Genomic DNA, 25,977 nt, shown 5'->3' with positions numbered 1-25,977 from the left:
CCACCTTCCTGCAGGTCCTTGCTGCTATTGAGAGCCCAGTGGCCAGGCACTGACTGCTGGCCCTACCTATTGCCTCCTTCTCCCTGAAAATACACTGAGCAACCTGGGGATAACAGCCTGCTCACACTGAAGAAAGAGAGAGCAAACATTCAAACTCCCACACCAAAAATAAATAGTAATCTCCCCAAAAAAATACAAAGGGGTGCTCTTGCACAGAAGTAGCCTTACGAGACTACAGTTTGGCTTCCCCAAACTCAAAAAAAAGAAAAACATAAGCAAGATGAAGAAGCTCAGAAACCAGTCCCAGTTAAAGGAACAGGATAATTCACCTAAAGCAGGCAACAATGAAACAGACCTCTGCAGTCTGACAGACACTGAGTTCAAAGGGGAGGTAGTGAAAATACTGAAGGAATTCAGGCTGAATATCAAGGAATTAAGAGAGGATATGAACAATAATACAGATTCCTTTAGAAAGGAACTAGAAAAATATAAGGAGGAGCCAAGAAAAAATAGAAAATTCATTTGCAGAGATGCAAATTGAGCTAAAGGCAATAACGAGCATAATGAATAATGCAAAGGAATGAATGAGTGACTTGGGAGATAGAATAATGGAAATCATCCAAGCAGGACAGCAGACAGAAAACCAAATGAAAAAAAAATGACAGCAATATAAAAGATCTATGGGATATCGGAGTTCCCATCGTGGTGCAGTGGTTAACGAATCCAACTAGGAACCATGAGGTTGCGGGTTCGATCCCTGCCCTTGCTCAGTGGGTTAATGATCCAGCGTTGCCATGAGCTGTGGTGTAGGTCGTAGACGCGGCTCAGATCCCATGTTGCTGTGGCTCTGGCGTAGGCTGGCAGCTACAGCTCTGATTAGACCCCTACCCTGGGAAACTCCATATGCCGCAGGAGTGGCCCAAGAAATGGCAAAAAGACAAAAAAAAAAAAAAATCTATGGGATAATATAAAGCGGACCAATCTATGAACAATGGGAATTTCAGAAGAAGAAGAAAAGGGGAATTGAAAAAATATTTGAAGAAATTACATCTGAAAATTTTCCAAAGCTAAAGTAAACTGATATCAAGATACAGGAAGCAGAGAGGGCCCCAAACAAGTTGAATCCCAATAGGACCACACCAAGATATATTATAATAAAAATGGTAAAAAATAAAGAGAGGATTCTAAAGGCAACAAGAGAAAAGTAAAGTGTTAATTATAAGGAAACCCCCATATGGCTATCAGCTGATTTCTCTACAGAAACACCACAGGCCAGAAGGGAGTGGCAAGATGTATTTAAAGTGCTGAAGGGAAAAATTTGCAACCTAGAATATTCCATCCAGCAAGAATATTATTTAAAACAGAAGGGGAAATAAAGAATTTCTCCAACAAACATAAGCTAAAAGACTACAGCAATACTAAACTCATTCTGAAAGAAATACTTAAACAGCTTCTCTAAATTAAAAGAAAAAGTAAGAAGAAACAGGATGGAGGAAATCACAATTGGAAATCATTCAATTAAATAAGCCAGCATACAGATCTAAACATCAAGATGTTAACGAAAAAAAAAAGACTTCAAAATCATATGATGTGGGGAAGGAAAGTAAGAAAATATAGATTCTTTGTTTATTTTAATGATGTGTTTGAGCCTATATGACTATCAAATCAAAACTGAATATTACAAATCAAAACTAAATATTACATTCACAAAAACTGAAAAGAAAAGTACTCAAGCATAAAATAAATGGAAATCATCCAACTAAAAAAAGAAAGAAAGAAAAGAGAAGCATAGAATCAACTGGAAAACAAGGTTTAAAATGGCAATAAATACATATCTATAAATAATCGCCTTAAATGTCAACGGACTGAATGCTCCAATCAAAAGACACAGAGTGCCAGATCAGATAAAAAAGCAAAAACCTTCAATCTCCTGTCTACAAGAGATTCACCTTAGGGCAAAGGACACATATAGATTTAAAGTGAGGGGATTGGAAAAGATATTTCATGCCAATGGACAAGACAGGAAAGCAGGAATTGCAATACTCATATCAGACAAAAGAGACTTTAAAACGAAGACAATGAACAAAGACAAAAAGGCCACTGTAATGGTTAAAGGATCCATTCAAGAAGAGGATATTCCAATTGTCAATATCCACGCCCCTAATTTAGGAGCACCCAGATACCTATACAAAAAATACCTAAAGACATAAGAGGAGAAAGTGATGGGAATACAATCATAGTAGGAGACTTTAACACTTCACTCACATCAATGGACAGATCCTCTAGACAGAAAATCAATAAGGAAACTGAGATCCTAAATGACAAAATAGAAAAGTTAGACATAATTGACATTTTCAGGACATTATATCCAAAAAAAAAATCAGAATATACTTTCTTCTCAAGTGAATGTGGAACATTCTCAAGGATTGATCACATCCTGGGGCACAAAGCTAACCTCAACAAATTTAAGAGTATAGAAATTATTTCAAGTATCTTCTCTGACAACAGTGGCATGAAACTAGAAATCAACCATAGGAAAAGGAAAGAGAAAAAACCGACTACATGGAGACTAAACAATATGCTACTAAAATCCAGTGGGTCAGTGAGGAAATCAAGAAGGAAATTAAAAACTACCTTGAAACAAGCGAAAATGAAGACAACCACTCAAAATCAATGGGATGCCACAAAAGCAGTGCTCAGAGGGAAGTTCATAGCAATCAATACAGGCCTTTCTCAAAAAAGAAGAAAAGTCTCAAATTGACAACTTAACCCACCACCTAAATGAATTAGAAAAACAAGAACAAAACCTAAAGTCAGCAGAAGGAAGGAAACCATGAAGATCAGAGAGGAAATCAATAAAATAGAGATTCAAAAAACAATAGAGCAAATCAATAAAACCAAGAGCTGGTTCTTTGAAAAGATAAACAAAACTGATGAACCTCTGGCCAGACTCACTGAGAGAGGAGAGAAAAAAACCCTAAAAAACAAAATAAGAAATGACAAAGGAGAGGTCACAACGGATACTAGAGACATACAAAAAAAAAGTGAAAGAATACTATGAACAATTGTATGCTAACAAATTTGACAACCTAGAAGAAACAGACAACTTTCTAGAGACTTACAGTCTGCCAAAACTGAATCAAGAAGAAATAAGAGTTCCCGTCGTGGCGCAGTGGTTAACGAATTCACCTAGGAACCATGAGGTTGCAGGTTCGGTCCCTGGCCTTGCTCAGTGGGTTAAGGATCTGGCGTTGCCGTGAGCTGTGGTGTAGGTTGCAGACGCAGCTCGGATCCTGCGTTGCTGTGGCTCTGGCATAGGCCAGTGGCTACAGCTCCGATTAGACCCCTAGCCTGGGAACCTCCATATGCCGCGGGAACGGCCCAAAGAAATAGCAAAAAGACAAAAAAAAAAGAAGAAATAGATCAACTGAACAGACTGATCACTAGAAATGATATGAAACATGTCATAAAAACACTCCCTACAAATAAAAGTCCAGGACCTGATGGCTTCACAGGCAAATTCTACCAAACATACAAAGAGGAAACTATACCCATCCTCCTTAAACTTTCTCAAAAAGTTGAAGAGTAAGGAACACTCCCAAAGGCATTATATGATGCCACCATCACCCTAATTCCAAAATCAGACAAAGATACCACCAGAAAAGAAAACTATAGGCCAATATCTTTGATGAATATAGTTGCAAAAAGGCTCAGCAAAATCTTAGGCAACTGAATCCAACAACATCTAAAAAACATCATACACCACAACGCGGTGGGATTCATCCCAGGTGCACAAGGATGGTTCAGCATAGGCAAATCAATCAATGTCATACACCACATTAACAAAAGAAAAGTCAAAAACCGCATGATCATCTCAGTAGATGCAGAAAAAGCATTTGATAAAGTCCAACATCCATTCATGATAAAAACTCACTGAAGTGGGATAGAGGGAACATACTCTGACATGATAAAAGCCATTTATGACGAACCCACAGCAAAATTAATACTCAATGGAAAAAAGCTGAAAGCCTTCCCACTAAAATCTGGAACAAGACAAGCATGCCCACTCTCACCACTGTTATTCAACATAGTATTGGAAGTCCTAGCCACAGCAAGCAGGCAAACAAAAAAAATAAAAGGCATCCAAAACGGAAGAGAAGACATAAAACTGTCACTGTATGCAGATGACATGATACTATATATAGAAAACCCTAAGCACTCAACCCAAAAACTACTTGAACTGATCAACAAATTCAGCAAAGTAGCAGGATATAATTACCATTCAGAAATCAGTCACATTTCTCTATACTAACAATGAAATATTAGAAAAGGAGTACAGAAATACCACGCCTTTTAAAATTGCACCACAAAAAATCAAATACCTGGGAATACACCTGACCAAGGAGGTGAAAGACTTATATGCTGAGAACTATAAAACATTAATCAAGGAAATTAAAGACAATTCAAAGAAATGGAAAGCTATCCCATGCTCCTGGATTGGAAAAATTAATATTGTAACAATGGCCATACTACCCAAAGCAATCTACTGATTCAATGCAACCCCTATCAAATGACCCATGACATTTTTCACAGAACTAGAACAAACAATCCAAAATTGTATATGCTACCACCAAAGATGCAGAATTGCCAAAGCAATTCTGAGGAACAAAAACCAAGCAGGAGGTATAACTTTCCCAGACTCCAGGCAATATTACAAAGCCACAGTCATCAAGACAGTGTGGTGCTGGTACCAAAACAGACGTAAAGACCAATGGAACAAAATAGAGAATGCAGAAATAAACCCAGACAACTATGGTCAACTAATCTTTGACAAAGGAGGCAAGAACATAAAATGGGAAAAAGAAAGTCTTTTCAGCAAGTTTTGCTGGGAAACCTGGACAGCTGCAAGCAAATCAATGAAACTAGAAGACACCCTCACACGGTGCACAAAAATAAACTCAAAATGGCTTACAGACTTAACTGTAAGGCAAGACACCATCAAACTCCTGCAAGAGAACATAGGCAAAACATTCTCTGACATCAACCTTACAAATGTTTTCTCAGGTCGGTCTCCCAAAGCATCAGAAATAAAAGCAAAAATAAACCAATGGGACCTAATCAAACTGACAAGCTTCTGCATAGCAGAGAAAACCAAAAAGAAAACAATAAGACAACTTACAGAATGGGAGAGAATCATTTCAAATGATGCAACTGACAAGGGTGTAATCTCTAGAATACGCAAGCAATTTATACAACTCAAGAGCAAAAAAGCCAACAACCCAATTGAAAAATGGGCAAAAGACCTGAATAGACAATTCTCCAAGGAAGTTATACAGATGGCCACCAGTACATGAAAAAATGCTCAACATCCCTAATATTAGAGAAATGCAAATCAAAACTACCACGAGATACCACCTCACACCAGTCAGAATGGCCATAATTAATAAGTCCACAAATAACAAATGCTAGAGGGGCTGTGGAGAAAAGGGAACCCTCCTTCACTGTTGGTGGGAGTGTAAGCTGGTTCAACCACAATGGAAAACAATATGGAGGTAGCTTAGAAAACTATACATCAAACTACCGTATGACCCAGCAATCCCACTCTTGGGCATATACCCAGAAAGAACTTTCCTTGAAAAAGATACGTGCACCCACATGTTCACTGCAGCACTATTCACAATAGCCAAGACATGGAAACAACCCAAATGTCCACTGATAAATGATTGGATTAGGAAGATGTGGCATATGTACACAATGGAATACTACTCAGCCATAAAAAGGAATGAAATAATGCCATTTGCAGCAACATGGATGGAACTAGAGACTCTCATACTGAGTAAAGTCAGAAAGAGAATGGCAAATACCATATGCTATCAGTTATACCTGGAATCTAATATATGGCACAAATGAACCTTTCCACAGAAAAGAAAATCATGGACTTGGAGAATAGAACTGTGGTTGCCAAGGGGGAGGGGGAGGGAGAGGGAACAGGATGGATTGGGAACTTGGGGTTAATAGAAGAAGACTATTGCCTTTGGAATGGATTAGCAATGAGATCTTGCTGTGTAGCACTGGCTACTGTATCTAGTCACATGATGGAGCATAATAATGTGAGAAAAAAGAATCTATACATGTTTGTGTAACTGAGTCACTATGCTGTACAGTAGAAAATTAACAGAATACTGTAAACCAGCTATTATGAAAAAATAAAATAAAACAATTATATATTTAAAAAAAAAGAATGGATAAGAAATGAGGTCCTACTGTATGGTACAATGAACTATACCCAATCTCCTGGAATATACCATGATGGAAAATAATATTAGAAAAGAATGTATATATGTATGACTGAGTCATTTTGCTGTACAGAAAAAAATTGGTACAACATTGTAAACAACTATATTTACTTTTAAAAAAGACTTAAAATATCTAATATATCATGACACTAAACAGTGTAAAACTTCAAGAAACAAGGAATAAGACCTTAATGCAGAAAAAAATGAAAATACTGATTGACAGAAATTAAAAAGGCCTACCTATGTAAAGTATATACTTCATATATGTTCATAGTTTAAAGGAGGCAATTCTGTAATTATTCCAAGTCTTTTATTTATTTATTTATTTATTTATTTTATTTTATTTTATTTTTTATTTTCCCACTGTACAGCAAGGGGGTCAGGTTATCCTTACATGTATACATTACAATTACACCCCCCCCTTTCTTCTGTTGCAACATGAGTACCTAGACATAGTTCTCAATGTATTCCAAGTCTTTAAAAACAAAATTAACACTAGATTGAATGCAATCCCAGCTAAAATCCTAACTTTTTTTTTTTTTGGTCAAATTTGACATAGTAATTCTAAAATAAATATGAAATCATGGAAAGTCAAGATTTCTTGAATAAAAATATAGTGGGAGAACATTTTAAAAATTGGTTTATAAAATTATGTTTCATGTGTACAATATTATATTTTGACCTCTGTACATACTACAGTGTGCTTACCACCACAAAAGTTTAGTTTCCATCAGTCACCATACTGTTGACCCTCTTTAACCATTTCACCTTCCCCTACCCCCTCTCTTCCTTTCTGGTAATCATTACTTTCTTCCCTGTGTTTGGTTTTTTCATGTATTTTTTTTTCTTATATTCCACCCATATTCCATGTTTCAACAACATGGAAGAATGTTGAGAGTATTATTCTAAGTAAAATAAATGAGACAGAGAATGTGTTTTAAAAGGTATAAAGAATAATTAAAAAGTGGCCACAGTTGAAATAGTGTTGGAAATAGCCGGAAGTTGTCAGAAGTAGTAAGAAGTCTAATAGATCAATTAAAAAGAATATTCATCCTCCAAAGACATATATGGACATTTGATTTATGATTACACAGGCATTGAAGAGTAGTGGGCAAAGGAGAGAACTTTCAGTATGATTCTTTAACAAGTAGATATCCATCTATAAGGAAAATAGGCTTTCACCTCTACCTTGAACTGTTCATGAAAATCAACTGATGTGGAATAATCTAAATGTAAATAGGCAAAAATATAATTGAGATTAAAATTAAATTTTTTTTTGTCTTTTTGTCTTTATAGGGCTACACCCATGGCATTTGGAGGTTCCTAGGCTAGGGGTCTATTTGGAGCTATGGCTGCTGGCCAACACCATAGCCACAGCAATGCCAGATCCAAGCAGAGACTGCGACCAACACCACAGCTCGCAGCAATGCTGGATCCTTAACCCACTGAGCGAGGCCAGGGATCGAACCCTCAACCTCATGGTTCCTAGTTGGATTCCTTTCTACTGTGCCACAACAGAGACTCCTAAAATTAAAAACTTTTCCTCACCAAAAATTCCATTAAGAAACTAAAAACGCAAATCACAGAAAGGGAAAATTTATTTAAATTATAGAGGGCTCTTAGTCCAAATTTCTGGATATTCACAATTTTAAAAAGTCAACACAAAAGAAAAATAAGCAAAAGCGCCTGAACAGATATTAATAACCATATGGCAATTAAAACACATAGCATGACTTCCTTATTCAACAAGGAAATGTAAATTATACTTTCATCAGAATGGCTAAAATTAAAAGGATTGATTAAACCAAGTATTTATAAGGATGAAACAGGATTCTCATATATTATTGACTGGAATGTAATTAGCGTAACTACTTTGCAAAACTTTGGCAGTGTCTACTAAAATTGAAAATTTGCATTAAATATAACAGCAATTTCATTGGTAAGTATATATCCAATAGAAATGCATATACATGTGCAGCAGAAAACATTTAAAAGAATGTTCATAGCAGCATTATTAAAAATTTCTAAAACATAGAAATGGCCCAAATGTTCATCCATAATAAAATGGATAAAAAATTCTGTAGTATTTTTATACAATGGAATACCATGTAGCAATGAGAATTACTAAACAACATAAAGACATTAATGAAACTTAAAAATATATGTTCAGGAAAGGAAATCAAACTAAAAGACATGTTGTATGACTATTAGGGACATAAAGTCAAAAATCAAGCTAAATTAAAATTTTGCATTTAGATATGCATAATGAAATGCTAAAACTGTAATGAAAAGCAGGGAAATGATTACTGCAAAAGTCATGAAAATGTCAGGGCATTGACAGAAAGGAGGGGTATCGTTTAGGAGCAGAAAAAACAGTGCTTCAAAGATGCAGAAAACATTCTATTTCTTGATCTGTATGATGCTTGAGTGGGTCTTTGCTTATTAAAATTATAGTTTTGTATGTTTAATGCATAAAAATTCACAGAAAAACATTATAAATGACAATAATTTTGTAATTAAATTTTATAAATTAAAAATTATGATGCAATTGGCCCTTGACCAACATGGGTTTGAGCTGTATGGGTCCACTAACATGTGGATTTTTTTCAATAAAAATCTTTTCATTTTACAGATCTTTAAGTGTGGGGAACAGTTTGTGTTCTATTAGAAATTACAATATGTAAAATCAAAAGAATTAGTGTTTGAGTCCAGATTCTATCCAAACTGTTTCAGCTTCCTGTCTTTGGTTAAGTCATTTATCAATTCCTTTATTTTTAAGACAGAGATAGCAGTGATCAGATTTTCAATTCCACCATAGTACGCAGCCCTAACTTCCCTCCTGTGTTGTTCAAAGGTCAACTGTATATGAGATAAAGTGCAGTGAACATAACTAACAACCATTGAAAATTAACTGTACGTACAAGAAGTTATAGAGCTTCTATAAGCACCTTATTTTATTTAACCTTTACAATATTCAGAAGACATAGTACTATTACTATCACATTTCAGAGGTGAAGAGACTGAGACACAGAGAACTTACACAGTTGACCCAAGTTATACAGCTAAAGAACCCTTATTTAAAGTTCTGAGCCCATATATCAGCATGGTTTTGGAGCCCATTCTCTTAAGTAGTAGAGGATGATACTTCTCCAATATAGAAAAAGAGAGGTATACCTTTTGCTGGGTGTTAGTTTTTTCTCTTGTCATAACTATTGTTTAGTATGATAGGTAAACTAAGACTAAAATACTGGTCTTTCATGGACCTAAGATATTAAATCTTTAATTTAGCACTCTATCCTTGTTTCATTTTAAGCTCTGTAAGGAAAGAAGACAAATCACATTAAGATGACATATTTACTATTCTAATTTATAACTGAGCAATATCATAAATTACACTGTTCCTGTTGCCCAGCATAAAAGTGAGTATGTACATAAGATTCATCACTAACCATAGAGATATTTCTCCTTAAAGGTTAGAAGATTGTTCTCTCTAAGAAAGACTTAACTTTAAGGGATAAACTTTAAAAAAAAAAAAAAATCTGTTTCTCTGACTATTGGTAACATCATTTTCCAGTTCAGTCAACCTGGAAATCTCAGTTATTTTTTAGAGGAATAATTTACAGTGGTTAACTATAGATCCTCTGGAGCTTGACTTAATGGACTCTAGTATCAGCCTTGCTATTGTCTAGTTATGTAACCCAGGACAATTTACTTAGTTAAATTCTGCTTCAGTTTCTGTTGGGGAAATGGTGGTGACATTACCATCTACCACTCAGGGTTGTCTAAAGGTTAAGTCAAATAATAAATGTAAATCATTTAAAACAGAGCTTGGTACACAGTAAATGCTACCTCAGTGTTCATTACTATGATTACTCTCTGATCCTATTTCATTCAAAATTTTGCCCACATATATTCCTTTCTCTCCAATCCCACTGCTATGGCCTAGGTCTTACCCTCATCCCTTCATTCTTTTAGTGCTGCATTTCCCTAAAAATTTTTCTTCTATCAACAACTGGAATTCATTGTAAAGATAACACAAGACTAATATTCAAATAAGAAACTTTTTGTTCACAGGATCAGCCTTACAAAATAGTCTCTTTGTTTTTTTCAATTGCTTGCTAATTAAATTCAGATTTCATATTCTAATTATCAGTATTTCCTACAAGCTAGCTCCAACCTTATTTTCCAGTGTTATCTGTTTTCAGTCTAAGGAAAGAAATTTATTTTGCTGTCAAATGAGTTAATTTACCATTCACTGAATATGAAGTATGCCTTTTTATCCCTAACCCTGAATATGCCATTTCCTTGACTTTTCTCTTAACATTTTTCACCTGCATAAAGATCTAGCACAGGAGTTCCCATTGTGGTGCAGTGGTTAACGAATCCGACTAGGAACCATGAGGTTGCGGGTTCAATCCCTGGCCTTGCTCAGTGGGTTAAGGATCCGGCGTTGCTGTGAGCTGTGGTGTAGGTTGCAGACACAGCTCGGATCCTGTGTTGCTGTGGCTCTGGCATAGACCAGGAGCTACAGCTCCAATTCAACCCCTAGCCTGGAAACCTCCACATGCCGTGGGAGTAGACCTAGAAAAGGCAAAAAGACAAAAAAAAAAAAAAAAAATAGATCTAGCACAAATCCAATCTCCATGACATATTCTTGAACCAGTGCAGTTCAGAACTGTATCTTCTTTCTTAAATCTCCGCTATTGCTTTATTTTTTCATATTTGCAACATATACACACACATACACACATGCATATATAAAAACTTACCATTTCTCAAATTATTTGAAATGGCTTTATTAGCTTGACTAGTTTAGATTATTCTGATGATATCATATCTTAACACCACATCTCCTGTTTTACTTATGCATGAACATATCTTATTTCCTCAAATTGAAGACAGAATTTTCTTGAAAGTCATTTTTTTATCTCCCCCTCCTACTTGCTCTCTCACTGAACAAGCACAGTGCCTGTCATATAATGGGAGCATGTGGTAAGTATTTATTGAATTAAATGAAATAGAATTACTAAATGTAATCACTAGCTTTGTCTTTTAGAGACCAACTTTGGAAATTGAGGGTAGAAGCATTCTCTAAGACCTTTTGGCTCAAAACCAAAAAGAGTGTGAGAACATCAAAGACTTGATCCATTCACATTTTGTATACTAGTAAGTTTGAAAATATCCATCAGTTAAAATGTTGCTAATGGCTTATTTCAAGAAGTTATGTGTAAAGGGATTGGAATCAGTGGGTGGCTGAAATGAAAGAAGATGAAGATAACCAAAGATTGAAAAGGGAAAGTATCATTGTGGCTGGTGTATTGTAAAGGATGTCCCTGAGCTTGGAAACACTTGAAAATGATGAATAGGGAGGAGAATGATTGAGTTAAGCTGGACTCTTCATTCCAAATCTCTCTGTATTGCATGAGGTTGCTTCAGAACTGCAAGAAGAAGGCACAGTCAGTCGCTTCAAATTCTGAGAAGTAAGATTAATAGAAGCATAATCTATGGTTTCTGGCCTTAGGGAAGGAACTTTTTTTAAGTTTTCTTTACTCAAACAGCATTTTTTTCAAGACAATTATTTTTGGATCTCTGAGTGGTCCCATCAACAATATGAGGCAATTGTCCTTTGTTTAGATGAAATTCAATCATGTACTGCTTATTTACTAAAGAATTAATACCATCTATGATCTGAGGTTTACAAGTTGGGTTTTTATGCAAAGAAAAGAAAATTAGATGAACCACTAAATTTCAGTGCTTAACATCCAGGTTAAGAGGATTAAAGAAAAGAAGCTTTAGAATTAGATCGAGAAAATGGGTAGAAGATTGGACATTTTTCCAAAGAATACATACAGATGGTCAACTAACACATGAAAAGATGCTCAATATCACTAATGATAAGGGAAATGTAAATCAAAACCACAATGAGATATCACCTCATACCTGCTAAAATGGCTATTATAAAAAAGATAAGAAATAGCAAATGTTCATGAGGAAATAGAAAAGAGGGATCTCTTGTGCACTGTTGGTAGGAATGTAAGTCAGTGCAGCCACTGTGGAAAATAGTATGGAAGATCCACAAAGAATTATAAATAGAACTACCACATTATCCAGCAATTGCATCCCTGGGCATTTATCAGAAGAAACTGAAAGCACTAACTTGAAAAGATAGGTGTGCCCCCATGTTCACTGCAGCATTATTTACAATGACCAAGATATGGAAAACAAACTAAATGTCCATTGATAAACAAACGAATAAAAAAGGTAATGGACTATGGACAATGCATATGTGATGGAATACTATTTGGTCATGAAAAAGAATGAAATCTTGCCCTTTGCGACAACATGGACAGATCTTGAGGGCATTAGGCCAAGTAAAATAAGTCAGACAAAGATAAATACCATATGATCTTGCATACATGTGTAACTTAAAAACAAGCAAAAAATGGCATAGATAAAGAGAACAGATTGGAGGTTGCCAGAGGAGAGGGTGAGGGGTGGGTAAAATGGGTGATGAAGGTCAAAAAGTACACACTTCTAAGTTATAAAATAAAAAATCATGGGTATATGCTATACAGCATGGTTATTAGAATTAATAATATTGTATTGCATATTCAAAAGTTGCTGAGAGTAAATCTTAAAAGTCCTCATCAAAAGAAAAAATTTTATAAGGATGTATGCTGACAGATGTTAGCTAGACCTACTGTGGTAATAATTTTGCAATGTATACAAATATCGAATCATGTTGCCCATTTGAAATAATACAGTGTTTATGTCAATTATACCTCTATAAAAATTATCAACCTCAAGCTTCACTCCCATGAATAATAGATTTAAACTTTCTGTAATTCATTTTCTTCACATGAAAAATGGAAATAACAACATAACTATCTCATCATACTGTTGCTTAGATTAACTGAGATAAAGTGCATGGGATATAGTAGATACTTAATACATATTGTTTTCTTGTCCACAGCCATTCAATTTCCATGAACTATTTAATGAAACATTGTATTAGATTGTTCACTCAAAGTATTTGATAATCATTTTAACAATTTTCTTTATTCTGTATTTATAAGTTGCCTGGCCTTCTTCAAAACACACATTTCAGATTCCATGAGAACACGACTGCCCCCTCTTCTCTCCAAAAAGCACACAAATGCACTTTCAGCCTAGTCAAAACACACATTTCAGATTCCATGAGAACACGACTGCCCCCTCTTCTCTCCAAAAAGCACACAAATGCACTTTCAGCCTAGGTATGCAATCAATACATAATAGGATATACATGCTGTATGACTAAATGGTTTGTTTCTTAAAAGTTCAAAGAAGAAAAAGTAACTACTGAAAGTATCTTGCTCTGTGTATAAGGCCAAAGTTTAGTTTCTTTCTGAGCATGTCAATCAATAGTATTCACTGAGTACCTTTAGTTGTACATTTTATATGATGTTATTATGAAATTATGATACTTATTAACAAACATACCTGAATGGAAATATCCAAATGAATCAATTCCAATTCAATAACCATGAACATTAATCAAGCATTAACTATATAGCTGGAACTGTGCTATTGCTTACATGTATTAACTCACTAAAAATTTGGTAGTTCCTAATCTTATATCCATTTTAAAGAGACAGTAAGTAATTTATTCAAGGTCACAGCTAATAAGGGATAAATCCAGAATTTAGGACCAGCTGGTCTGAATTCTGATTCCAAATACTTAAAACATTCTACAATGCTACAATGCCCTTTTTCCTGAAGCAGTTATACTGGGAGACAACGTTCAAACATCAATACTGCCATCATTGCCTCTGCTTTTTGGAAATTTTAATTTAGATTTGTCCTCCAGATTATCCCACTTCACCAAACAAGGACTTTGAGCATGCAGAGGCTAGGACTCCATGATTCTGAGGTTCCTTTCAACTCTAAAATAAGAGTATGAGAGCACTTAATTCTGGTTTTTGTTGTTTTGTTTTTTAATGAATGAAAGAAGACATTTAAAGGATTTCAGGACTCCAATTCTAAAATCTTTTAATCAAAGAATAATTTAGGTGATTTATAAACTTTCTTCGAGAATCGACATTTTCACATATTTCCTACCAATTCAAAGCAATCCAAGTCAGGAATTGGAAGCATCATTTGAAATGGAAACAATGACATGACAGACAATGCATAAAGAAAGTCTGCAACGTTTCCATGATATTGCTCAAGCAAAACAAAATCCAAAGAAATTATTAGATAATATTTATATTCTTAAATATCCAGGCTCTTAAATAAAACTAATTTAAAATTTTCTAAGTTACTGGTAGAGGTAATATTTCTGAAAAGTGCTGTGTTTTGATCAAAGCCCAGGTTGTCATTCTGAATAGATGCTAAACAAGTTAAAACATCTTGGGTCTCAGTTTTCTCACATATAAACTGGGAATCAAAATAGTGATCTTAAAATATGTAGGGGATAATTAAGACAAAATACATAAATTGCCTGATACACAAGAAATCTTAATCCTTAGCAAATCCAAATATTTAATTCATTACTTCTATTTAAAATTTCTATAGCAACACTGGTTAATAAGACTAATGTTTTCTTCTTGCTTCTCAATGTATGATTAAAAGAAAAAAACTCACTTAAATAAGTGATAAATATTATGTACCACTTATATACATAGAACAATAGTAAACTCAGTTATTAAAAATCTTGAAATTATACAATTTAATTCAGAGTAGCAAAATAGTTCAATTTTAAGACATACATTTTTCCTTAGTATTCACAAATATCAAGAACCATAAATAGAAATGAATTCTTTTATGAGTGTCTGCCAAATTTATTCAGCATGACTGCAATTGAGTGGGAAAATAAAAATACGTATTACTTACTGTATGTGGCACTTGGCAATTTCAAAATGATTTGCAAACATTCATCCTCAAAATACTCCTACAAAATGCATCTGTGAAAAGAAAGAAATGCAAAAGAGTAAGCAATTTGCCAAGGTCACAGAAAAACTAATCCAGACCAACACTCCAACGCTGCTTATTTTAACATACCGAAATAAGGTTTCATAAAATATAGATTATACATCTAGCATATTACAATGGGCTGATGAAGAGAAACATTCCCAATTATATGAAAATATTCTGCTTATCAGTCAAGGAGGATATTCTTAAGATGAATCCACATATGGGCTACCAAAGTACATGCAAGAAACACAGACCCCCAAGAACAAAGCAGAATAACATAAAAGCAGTTCAAAAATATGATATGATTTATAGGTAAATTTAGTCAGAAATTTTAGGTGATTTTTAAATAATCTGCATTTTGAAATTTTACTTTTGTCTGATATATGAAGATTATTGAGTCAGGAGAATTTCGCTTGATTTATCCAGAGGATTATACCAATTCACTTTGTAACTGTGTTTCAATTCTAATTGAAAACCATGTACCAAGAAAAATGCAGGCAGGCCACTTGCACACTTCACAAAAATAGACATTCATTTCTTTCTTTTCTTTTTTCCGGAAAGCCAATTATAAGCAGAAAGTTATTTAATCAATTTCTCTAATTAATTTGTTTGTTTTAGAGGAGAAGCTTTGGGAAAAGCACAGTAATCTCCAAGTGCAAAGGATTCCAACCTAAGGGAATTTTATGCTTTTGGCTATACTGTTTTATAAGAGAACTGTTCAAATGAAACAAAACAAGACACAATCTAATGATAATTAAAGCAGCCATATAATCAAAGTACATGTTGTTTCAGACAGATTGCACTATGGACAATACAAATAAAAATTAAGTAGTAAGTATCTTTAGAGGGACTTTAGAGAGCAGAGAAATGTCTGCTTTTTTTGGATAGGTCACACCCCCCAGGCTCATCTATTTCCTACTTTTGAAAACAGTTTTCTACTGTCATTTTTAAACACCAGAGTGTTTTGCTTCTGATCCAAAATCCCTTTACCTACCAACTACCACTGCACCTCTTTGCTGTAAAACCAGAGGAATAATATTAATTATGCTCTAAAGAGCTTATTTCATTAGTTGAAGTGACTGCTTTTAACATTTCATTTCATTGTATTCTTATAATTAGGTGTTAATTGATTAATCACTTTGTTTTAACCTATATTCATATTTTAAAGTTTCATGGGCTTAAATTTCCAGTTATTTAAATATATGTTTGATAATTATTTAAGCTAAGGGAGAAATTTAAAAACACAATTGACTGGTACATAATCATAAGAATTAATCACCTCAAATCATGGTTAAACATTTATGATGGACACATCCTTCAGAGAGATACCTCCTTGGTTGACAGGTGTACTATTCAACAAAATAATTATAATGATAAAGAAAAAAACTCTTCAGTAACTATATAAACTAGGTTAACAGAACATGACCACTAAAGGTAAAGCAGCACAGACCACAAATTCTGGTTATATCATGGCATATTGCAAATAACTTAAAATATGTTTTATAGAATACTTAAAAAATATGGACCTGGAATTTGGAATAGTTGTGGTAATAGCAGCCACCTAAATCTGAAACTCTTCACACAAACCATAAAATATACAGCCAACAAAACCAAATAAAAAAACACAAATCCTAGGCCTTCAGCATAACTGGAAGTTGGAGAATAATAAAAATGTCAGATTACCTGTAAACATAAAATTAAACACCAATTTTCAGCAGAGTTATCTTTCAAGCTACCACTATAGGTACTACAGTGATCTGAGGCTGAAAAACCGAGGGAGAGAAGAGAGGAAAACAAAGGTCCTAAGAGTAACAAAAAACTCACTCTCAGAAGGTACACTGAAACTATGAAAATGTTGAAAACCTGTCCTGGCATATTGGAACATGAATGCAGGGAGGAGACTTAAAAGTATATGGAATTCAAGGTGACAATATATTTTCTGGGGGAGGAGGAAGGCCTTTGAAAATGATGCAGGTCTGTCAAAAAGACACAGCTCCAGCTTCAAGAAATTCTCACAAGTCAAATCTGGGACAATGGTAGAATCAGAATAAATAATTATCACAAAGAATTAAATGTCATTACAGAATACAAAATATAAATAAAGGAAATTAATAATTTTTAGAAGGAAGAATTGGAAAACTCTCCCCTTATGTAGACAACACCTAACAGATATAGGTGGATGGATATAGTTAGAAAATCATTGAGCACATATTACAGTTAACTGATTTAGTCATGTGTATCAGCATCAGTGGGTGAAAATGTGTTGACAAACAAGATATTTCCATAGTCTTGAAGTATCTTCCCCAAAAAACACTTACTAATTACAATGGCGAAAACAGCAACTTTCAGTGGAGAAACTCGGTAGATTCCACATTGAATAAAGGAACAAAGACAACATCATCAGTAACAGAACAAACACATGTGATAAGTCTCCAAGCACAACGAACTTGAGAAGGACACAGCATCACTTCCATGGTTTGTCTGCCAAAAATGTATAACGTCAGTCAATCATTATGAAATATCAGGTAAACCCAAACTGATGAAATCTGAAAATATCTGGCCCGAACTCTGCAAGTCATTAAAAACCGAGGAAATGTTCCAGATTAGAGGAAGTTTAAAAAAGACAAGATAATCAAACACGTGTGATCCTAGATGCACTGTGAGTTATGTAATAATATTTCATTAAAATGATAGTATTAATTTTCATAAATGTGCTGTGGTTATATAGGAAGATGTCCTTATTCTTAAGAAAAACATGCTAAAGTGCTTGTAAAGAAGCATGATGTCTGCAACTTATTCTCAAAAGATTCAGGGAAACACTATATATGTGTTATATAGTTATGTAATTATAAATTATAGTTATGTAATTATATGACACATATATATATTTATATATATAAACATATACAGAAAGAGAGAGAGCAAGTAGAAATAATAAAGCACAGCGGCAAAAGTAAATAATGAATCCGGGCAGAGAGTATTCAGGGAGCTTAGGCACAAAAATTACAAATTTTCTGTATGTTTGAAGCTATAGCAACATTTTAAATTAGAGAAAACAGGTAGAAATAAATGAATGTCTTACTTCCATTGAGATATTTTGAAATCACAAAAAAAATAGCGATAATCAATGAAGTGTTTTTAAATAAAAAAAAAATAAGAAGTTAAAACAAGTCAGAATCATTGTTCAAGATTTTTGGAAAGATAAAATAACAAAATTCCACATATATATATATGCACAAATATTCTCCTGTATCTTATATATTATATATGTATATATGTTAAATATGCATATATTTTGATCAATGATATATTTTAATAACATAATGATATATGCATATTAAGTTCATAAAATAAAGGAGAATGAAAGTAAATGTGGAATCTAGCTTTAGGTTTTTTAATAACTCATACAAACAATATTATAGTCAGTGAATTCAGCAATATAAAGTTAAATAATGAAATGATATTTGCAAATATAAGTTGTCAGCAATTAAAAAAAAAAAAAAGATTATCAAACAGTCCTTAAAGGTCATCTAAGTGTTTTTTCTTCTATAGCTGTTTTTCTAAATCAAAAGTTATCAACTTCTGTTTTCTTAAATTCAGGAAAAATAAAATCCATAAAAAATAATAATCAACTTTAATCCCTAAAACAATATATTTCATTTCAAACAATATATTTCCTGTTTATATTTCTAAACCATTATTTAAAGAATTATACAGGAGTTCCCATTGTGGCTGACGGGGTTATGAACCCAACTAGTATCCATGAGGATATGGATTTGATCCCTGGCCTCATTCAGTTGGTTATAGGATCTGATGTTGCTGTGAACTGTGGTGTAGGCTGGCAGCTGCAGCTCCAGTTAGAGTCTTAGCCTGGGAACTTCCATATGCCACAGGTGCAGCCTGGAAAAAAGCAAAAAAAAAAAAAAAATTGCAATGTATACATGTAAGGATAACCTGACCCCCTTGCTGTACAGTGGGAAAATAAAAAAAAATTAAAGAAATATACAATATAAACTCTAATAATTAGATTCTTTTTTTAACTTCATTTTGAACTTCTTTCTGTGACAGCATCATGTTTATCCTTACAATACAAAAATAATTTCACTGATCAGTATCCCATACATGCCATCATTTAGTATTTTTATCTATAATTTGTTATCAAATATCAGTTCCCAAAAATTTAAAAACATCACAAAGGTCCTTCTGAAAATATCCTTAGTCATAGCATGACTGTTTCCTTTGGATAAAATACTCAGAAGTGAAATTGCTGGATCAAATAGCATGAGGCTGTTAAGACTTGCTAAACTATATTTTGTTAATACAGCTGCACACAATTTTCATATTTGAAAAACCCCACAATCAGGTTATACTTTACAATCCCTGAAAGCCCCTGGCAGTCATGCCATCATATTTCTTGCCTGACTGTGTCCTGATTTGGACTTAGTTCTTCATATTGCCATGTTTTAAATTGAGTTGTATGCATTCTTGGTGTTACATATGCTGAGTTTACTCTTTGAAAGGCCTTCAAAGAGGTTATTCAAAAATCTGACATTGAAATAAAAAACTGTTTATATGTAAAAGCATGGAAACAGAACAGCTTTATGAAAATAATTATTTATTTTTGGAAGAATAAACTACTCATATTTTCTTACAAAATGACAGTCAAGTACTTTATAGGACCTAAGGGAGGAAATAAAGATGTCACAGTTTGGAATATGAGACCATTCAAGAGGACTGGTTGCTACACGACAAGTGAGGCAAACGAAGACAGGAAAACACTACAGAGGCCCCTGAATACTCCAAGCCCCTCCACTCATTTCTAATTTATAGCAACAATGTGTCAAAATGCCTAGATATTACCATTCACATTTTATTATGTTACATATTACCATATTTAAGTGCTACTTTATGATGGTCCTCATCAATCTTCAATCTTACTTCAGCTACCTTTCTTCCTATATTTACTTTGGATTCTTATAAATTCCCACAGATTTAGCAACTTTCCTAATCTATAGTTTCCATATGTTATATTATTAAATTCTGGAGATTAATACAAATAATTATTCAGTATAAGCACCCACTCAACCCGTCTGGAGTCTCAGTTGATCTGCCCTGGCAGGTCACTGATTCAATGACACATAGCAAGTCATGCCTCCCATTACACAAGACTACATTTCTTCCCTGGTTGATGAGAACATCATGTGAGATAAAAAACTAAACCGTATTGAAGTGAAGATATACGAACTCTTTTGCCTCCCCTCATATTTAAGTCCTGTCATTGTGTCAGAAAATAAAATTAGATGAACTCAGAGTGATTTACTTCTTTCAAAGCCATGTTGGTTGTTCCCCCTATTTGTTCTGTGCTTTGAGGTGAATGAAAATCAAATGTCTTTTTGATTTATTTTTCTATTTTCCTAGATCTCAAAGCAAGCTGATGAATCTATAACTTCTAAAGTCATCAATAATATGTTTTCCCTCTCCCTCCTCATTTTCATTTTGCCTTCTATAACTCTAAGCCAACTCTTTTGCACACTTTCTATTGTAAATATCTTGATAATAATTCTATGATTCTTTCTATCTTGAAAACCATAATGAATAAGGATCTCCTGAATATTGTAAATTTTTAATTCTCCTGAGGTCTATTAGCCAACTAATCATTATTATTATTATTATTATTATTATTATTATTATTATTTTGCTTTTTTAGGGCCACACCCACAGTATATGGAGGTTCCCAGGCTAGGGATTGAATTGGAGCTGCAGCCACTAGCCTGTGCCACAGCCACAGCAATGTGGGATCCAAGCTGTGTCTGTGACCTATACCATAGCTCATGGCAACACTGGATCCTTAACCAACTGAACGAGGCCAGGGATTGAACCCAAGTTCTCATGGATACTACTTGGATTTGTTTCCTCTGTGCCACAATGGAAACTCCCTCCATTAGCCAACTTATATCACTGCACAATTCCATATCTTGTCTACCCCATAGTTCACATAGGTAATGCCTTGACCAAAATCCTGAACAACCTTGCCCTGTGATTTTTGACTGTGTGTGTATCCTGTAGACAGTGTCTGCACCATGGCATTCCCTAACCACAGATTCTTTCATCCATCCTTCTTCTCTAGTCATCCACTTGGGGAGAAGTCAAGACCTGCTTCCTAACTCAAGTGGGTTTCCAGTCAATTCTTTGTTCCTTTTATTTTATTTCACATTTTTCCATCAGATGTTCAAGGAAATGGCAAAGTGACTGTTCCAAATATTCACCAGCCTCTCCTGTAAAGAACACTGAAATCTTTTCCTTCACCCCCTGCTCATGACCCACCTGAAGAGATATGAAAAATGATTGGCTCCTCCATTCTTGGAGATAAAAGCTGAGTCAGGTTTCCTTAACTCACTTCACCCACTCTCAGCAAACACACATTAGAGCATGGCTGATTTTATGTCCTTCACTTCATTACTTTCACTTCATTACTTTCTAGTCTCTATAGAATTTAACCTTTTCCTTTACATATCCCTGTCTTTTGACTCATTCCAACTCCATGATGTTTTTCTAAGAACAAATTAGAGATTCAGGCAGATTTGTCTTCAGAGAATCTCATCATTTATAATATTCATAACTGTACGTCTTTAAAGTAACTATAGTGTATAACTATTAGATATAAAACTGATATAAAGTACATCCTTAACTGCACTACACCATCCAAATATATGGTATGGTAGACTGTTATCTTCCAAGATGGCCACTGCACGTCCCATCCAACATGCTCTTCTGCAATGTGAACTGGAAATTCACTCCTCATGAGATGAAGCTATTTCTTCTTGGAATCAGAGAAGACCCTATGACACCTTTGACCAAGAGGATTCTGCACAAGTCCATGAATAACCCTAACTGGCCTAGCATCTTCTGTTTTCTGCCTCTTGGAGCCTCAGGTGCCATATAAAAAGTTCACACTCTGCTGGAGAGAGTGGCCATGTAGAAGAGCACACAGACATCAGACATATGAGTAAAGAAACCATACTGGACACCCAGTTGATTCAGCCTTTAAATGACTCCAGTCCCAGGCACAACCTGATGGTAACTACATGACAGACCGCAAGTGAGGCACTCCCAGCAGAGACCATTCACCCATAGAACTATGAGAGATAATAAATTGTTTAAGCCACTAAATTTCTGGATAATTTCTTGATTAGCAATAAAAATAATAAGAAAATGTGATCATCCTAGAGTCTAAAATATAGAAGGATAATGCAATAATCTGTCATCATTTTTAGGTACAATCTAAAATTATATATATGAACATATATGGATGAGAATGTGAATTCTTTATATGGTAATCTATTTTTCTGTTGCTGTCTCTACTTCTATGTACATAAGTTATCTTCCAATTAAAATGACTTTCAATTGTATTCTGTCTAGTTGCTGATACGTGTACTAACGCAGATTTTATATACATATATAATATGTATATGGATGTGTATGTATGTACACATACACACACTGTGTAGTTTGGGGCCACTCAGCCTGTAAAATAGAATATACGGTAGAAACATGAATGCCGTTCCTGTGTTAAGAACTGATGATGTGGAAAGCAGTTTAAATTTGCTTTCTGTGCATCCCCAAAGCAGAACCTAGACCAGTAAGACCAGTGAGAAAAGTTACAAGGAATCAAATTTAAGTTCAGCATAAGGAAAAGCCCTGTTATCATAAAGAATGTCAAAACAGAATGAGCTTCCCTAAGGGCCAAATGAAGAGTTCTAGAAGAGGCTGAAGGTCCATTCTCCAGAAATGTTGAACGGGACTTCAAGTCCTGACTGGCTGCTGAAATTAAAGGTTTTTTAAATACCCTCTTGAACCCACTACTTTGATAAATTTGTGGTGATTATCTTTGGAATAGATTATGCTAATATTTTTATATCCCCATCATATCCCAGAAACAGACACGAGGAGTGTCACAAAGATTCATTCAATAGAGCATCATTAAATTCGCAGCCCTTTATCCTACTGAATCAATATTTAACAATTTTTCAAGACATTTATTGAATAACTAGCTATATTATAGACTTTGGCAGGCCTCAGGGGAACAATGAGAAATGTGATGCCTCCACTATGAAAAAGATTATAATTTAAAATGGGAGACAGAGGAGGACAATCATGATAACATGGTGCGAGTGAGCAACAGCAATAGGAACAAAGTACTATGGGAACAGGCAAAATAGAAAAATTCTGCCTTAAAATCTTGGCAAAATCCTTTGAAAAGAGATATCATTTGAGTTGATCCTTGAAATGAGATGATAGGTAATTAAAGGCTACAAAGCAGTGTGAGCAAAGAAATGATCATGATATCTATGTCGTGTCCAGGTAACAAAGAAGTAGTTCAGTGAATCCTTAAAATAGATTAGGAGTGGGTAACAAATGAGAAATGAGGCTGCAAATGTCACCAGGATAGATTTCCAGGAAGGGTCTTGCATGATATGCTATAGAATTTGAAATTTAACCTATAGAGCTTTCAAAGGTTTTTACACTCAAGAGTTAACATGCCCAGAATTATATTTTGTGAGATCCCTCTATTGGTAATGTGCAGGAAGTGGGGTAACTCTATTTTAAGGAAACATCTCAGTCTAGGGTTTAGATTAGGCACCACCTTGACTATGGGAAGGTGGGGTGACAGGATCACCCCTCATGATCCATTTCAATCTTAAACTCAGTGACTTATATTCCTTTCAAAAGAAACAAGTTGCAGACAAATTCTTATAAATGACAGAGGGAGCAGAACTCTTGGGTCACCCTGTTGAAAATCACAAAGATATCATTGCTATTTCAAATACCCAAGGAGTTTGACAAGAAGTATGTAGGAAGCTTACAATCTTTGACTAGCTGACAATGGCATGTGAGAGGGAAAAAATCACAAGGAAAACATTAATATAGCATAGCAGAAAGGCATTTTCAACTATCTTTCTGGGAAAGCCAGATAAAAATTTGACTGACCTAAATCCTTTCTGGCCTGCATCATTTTCCAAAGTAGCATCTATGGCTTTGGAAGACTCAGGGGACCTATCTGTACATGTACAATCTAATTAACGCATGCAGGAAGGATTAATTGTGCAGGACATTTTGCTAGGTACAGCACAAAAAGAGTTACATTGGACTGCCTTTGCAGATTTCATAATCTATTAAAGACAGATAAATGTAGATACACATTTACAATTTAGGAAGGTAGAAAAAGATTCATTAAACAATAAAAATAGACAAAAATGTATATACTTATATTCAATGCTTCATGAGCATCAGTCAGCAAGACAACTCCTTGTTTAGCTCCATTTCAAGGGGAAAAATAGAGTTAAGAGTCAGAGGATAAATGCCAGTGACAAGATTCCACTCCTGAGACCTACTGGAAAAGAGGAGAAAAGCTCTGCCCTAGTCGGATTTAACAGCAGTGTATCTGAGGTCAAGGAAAGGGTCTAAGGCACAACATGACACTGGATGGAAGCTGCTGGCAGAGAGGAAGAACAGGCCAACCACAACACAGAATCAACTCAGGGATACCAGCCCCTTTTATTTCCTCCCTTCCTTTGTTTTGGTGTTGAGCCACTTGTCCCTGGCTAGGCAGATCTATACACGGGTGTCAGCAAAAAGATAGAAATTCATTAAATTTCTAATAAATTGAAAGTGTGAACATGGAGTGAGAAGGTAACATGTGAAAAAGTTTGAAATTGGGGTGCAGTGTGAATTTTATCCCTGAGACCGATATACACGGTGTGTAAAATCAGAAGTCTTAGGTCCTCTGAATGACTTGCTTGACAGCAATCAGTCAAGCATAGCATCAGATAAGAATTTTAGAAACTGAAGAACTTCACTGTCCTTGAAGCCCCCACACAGTGGTAAATGTGCACATTTTCCTATAAAATACACTCACGAATAAGGTAGTCTGAACACATTTGCTGAAGAACAGAGGGAAGGAAAAGTAAAAATTCTACAAGATAACAATATGTAGAAAGATGCTCCTTATTCATAAATTTGTAATACTGTTCATAGAAAAAGATGACATTTATATTTTTTTTATAGTTTCAGAGGCCCTTTCTTGATAGAATGGCTTGGCCCTATGAAAATATATGGATCTGTTTTGTGGATGTTGTTCATCTTGAATGAGGACATAATCCCCAGAAGCAGGAATAAGAAAATCATCTTTTTAGTGGTGTAAGACTTCAGTAAAGGCAGAGATTTAACAGAAAGCAGAAGGGCAGACACACACAAAAAGACTTTGCCACATAGACCCCCAAGGTTTTAAAATTGCAAAAGCAGTAATTACATGCGGTGCACATGAACACATTGATGAAAACCCATTTGAAAGCATGTGCCTCTTAATGAAATTATGGGAGATCCTGATCTTGCATTTACCTAGTGTCTTAAACCAGGAAGATCCCAGATGTATTAATTAATTATATATACTGACTCTTGAAGCAGGAATCGTTTCATGCACCAATGAAGTGCTCTTCTATATTAAAATGTGGCAACATTTTATTAGCCCATAATTACATACATCAAGTTATTGTGAGATGTACCCTTTGGACAATTAAAAATGCAATGGTACATAGAGATTTATAATAAAATGCATACGCATGCAACTTGATTAAAATCACATTTTTTTTGGCTTGACAAGTTCTAAGTGCATATATGTTTAAGAAAATAGATGGACAGAAAACAACATTAGCTAAAAAAAAATGAC

General features: G+C 34.6%; 1 protein-coding gene across 8 annotated transcripts in view; it reads right to left on the bottom strand.

Moving 5' to 3' along the window:
- GALNT13 (polypeptide N-acetylgalactosaminyltransferase 13) overlaps positions 1-25,977 on the bottom strand; it is a 604,605-nt gene that overhangs the window by 558,955 nt on the left and 19,673 nt on the right. For all 8 annotated transcript variants that reach the window (XM_021076293.1, XM_021076287.1, XM_021076289.1 and 5 more), the window contains exon 2: positions 15,171-15,241. The gene's annotated coding sequence lies outside the window, so the exon portion shown is untranslated. The remainder of the gene's footprint in view (positions 1-15,170; positions 15,242-25,977) is intronic.

This window comes from Sus scrofa, chromosome 15, assembly GCF_000003025.6.
Source record: "Sus scrofa isolate TJ Tabasco breed Duroc chromosome 15, Sscrofa11.1, whole genome shotgun sequence".
NCBI lineage: Eukaryota > Metazoa > Chordata > Mammalia > Artiodactyla > Suidae > Sus > Sus scrofa.
The sequence above is the reverse complement of the archived record's forward strand: the minus strand, read 5'-3'. Positions and strand labels throughout refer to the sequence as shown.